This window comes from Penaeus monodon, chromosome 5 (assembly GCF_015228065.2).
Source record: "Penaeus monodon isolate SGIC_2016 chromosome 5, NSTDA_Pmon_1, whole genome shotgun sequence".
Lineage (NCBI taxonomy): Eukaryota > Metazoa > Arthropoda > Malacostraca > Decapoda > Penaeidae > Penaeus > Penaeus monodon.
The window spans coordinates 19,711,465-19,714,107 of NC_051390.1; the positions used below are offsets into that span (position 1 = coordinate 19,711,465).

The 2,643-nt window shown below is 33.0% G+C and overlaps 1 protein-coding gene across 2 annotated transcripts in view; it reads left to right on the forward strand.

Annotated features, from left to right (window-relative positions):
* The first annotated feature begins 2,524 nt into the window (after nucleotides 1-2,524).
* LOC119573058 overlaps nucleotides 2,525-2,643 on the forward strand; it is a 28,539-nt gene continuing 28,420 nt past the window's right edge. For both annotated transcript variants that reach the window (XM_037920055.1, XM_037920056.1), the window contains exon 1: nucleotides 2,525-2,643. This exon is cut by the window's right edge and continues 144 nt beyond it. The gene's annotated coding sequence lies outside the window, so the exon portion shown is untranslated.

Below are 2,643 nucleotides of genomic sequence, written 5' to 3' on the forward strand. Positions count from 1 at the left end.
ACACACACACACACACACACACATATGTATATATATATATATATAATATATATCTATATACATATATAATATGTTTTTTTTTTTGTTTAAAAAATTTATATAATATATATATGTGTGTGTGTGTGTGTGTGTGTGTGCGTATGTTTGTATGTGTGTATATATACATACATACAAAATATTATAGTATATATATATATTATCTACATTAATAATATTTATAATATATATATATATATATCTATTATGTATTTATACATACATGATGTCTGTATGTACACACCCCACATAACACACACACACACTATATATTATATATATATATATATATATATATATATTATCTACGTCTATATATATTCTACCACACACACACACACCACATATATATATTAGATATATATATCTATATATATATCTCTATCTATATATATAATATATATATATATATATTTATATATCTGTGTTGTGTGTGTGTGTGTGTGTGTGTGTTGTGTGTGTGTGTGTGTGTGTTGTGTGTGGTGTGTGGTGTGTACGACATATCATACATATATATGGATGTGGTATTATGCACACACCACCACACACATATGTTGTGCGTGTGTGTGTGTGTGTGTGGTGTGTGTGGTGTGTGTGTGTGTGTGTGTGTGGGTGTGGGTGGGTGTGTGTGTGTGTTCATGTGTGTGTGTGTGTGTGTGTGTGTGTGTGTGTGTGTTCATGTGTGTGTGTGTGTGTGTTGTGTTTGTGTGTGTGTGGTGTATGTGCGCGCGGGGGGGGAGCGCGTGGTGTGCATACATATACTACATATATACTTATATGTATATACATATTCTTATATTATTATTATATATATATATATATATATATATATATATATTACTATAATTATATATCTAGAGATTTTATGTATGTGTACACACACACACCACGTACCATTAACTTTATTATACATATCTATGTGTGTGCGAGTTTAACGTAAGATCACTAGCGACGGTAACAGGAAGTTGAATCGGTCAATTATTTGCCGAAACAATCTTTTGCATGTTTTCCTTTAACTTTTGCTTTGTCTCACCTTACTTCTGTATAACAATATAAACTCATACTTCGCTTCTTTGTAGGCTCTCTGTGCTAAGGTGATGTTTATGTTATTGTTTTCTAAACTGTACTTCTACTACTATTACTACTATTACTGCTTCACTAACTACTACTATAAACTATAATAACATGATCACCATTGGTCTAATGATCTCATCATTGGTCCTGAGTTAAAATTATGCTTATCATTCCCTCAGTAACAAGACAACAAAATATAATGATATGTAATTAATGACCAACAATTTATGTTTTATCATTATTCTCATGCGTCATTACAATACCTTGTGATCACTGTTTTGTTCGTTTTCGTTTTTCTTATTCTCGTGTATTGATAACAATGAATTATATGGTAATCATAATTGTCCTATTGTCATTCTCATTATGATTGCTTTTCGTTTTAATATCACAGTTGTATATCAGTACAATAATAACAATAATCATATCATTCAACATTACCATAATCAGTATTACAAGCATGATGACTCATTTTCATGAAATACTAATAATCACGTTATATCATTATGGTTAATGCTACAATCAACCCTGGCAGAAATTATAAAAAAAATTATAAGAAAAGAAATATAAAGAATATTACTATGAAATAATTTTTCGTTAACCATCTAATTCCTTTGTTTGTTTGTGTACTGAATCTTTTGAAAACAACGTACCTTGCTGATATTTTTTCGTCCGTAGATTGTATTTACTGCAGTTTCCCCCCTCCCCTCCTTTTTTTCAAAACCGAAAATTTGTTTCCGCTTATGCTCCTCCATTCACATCTATCAGTGAGAGTTCATGGACCCCTCCCTGTGTTCCTGAATCATGCCTAAACCATGCTGCCCCCGTCCCCCCTCCCCCCTCCCCCCATCGACCCGCCTGAATACGTCATGAGTATGGAAGGCCTAGTGACGTCATTATCTTTTTTGTTTCTCTCTCTCTCTCTCTCTCCCTCTTTTTTTCCGTTACGTGATCATGCAGCGTGTGTGTGACCACCGCGGGGAATTGGGTGCCGTGTAAAGGAAGAGAAGAGGGGTTGAAAAAGATATCTAAAAATAATGTGACTGACCAAGGATTTTGTAAGGGAAATGGAAAAGTTTAAGCTGAAGAACAGGAAAAGGGGATACAGAATGGCAACTAAATAATTAATATAATGATGATGATGATGACAATAATAATAATAATAATAATAATAATAATAATAATAATAATAATAATAATAATAATAACAGTTACAATAGTATTCATTATTATTATAATAATAATAACATAATAATAACTACAATCATGATAATAAACGTAAAAAAAGAAAGACGAATTTGATGAGCCGTGAAACATCGGAGTGGGAGTGGGGGCCTGATCGTTATATCGACCCTCGTGGTCTCCCTGGTTACCTGGCAAACAGTCATGCACAACCCTCCTGACGCTTGTACCTGTGGCTTGGTGTCGGACGAAGCTTCTCACTCATTCCCTTGCTGTTCGTGTGTTTATCCTCGCTTTCCTTTCTTGTTTTGTGTTGCTACTTATATTAATAAGTGAAAGAAACATGTGCAAGCT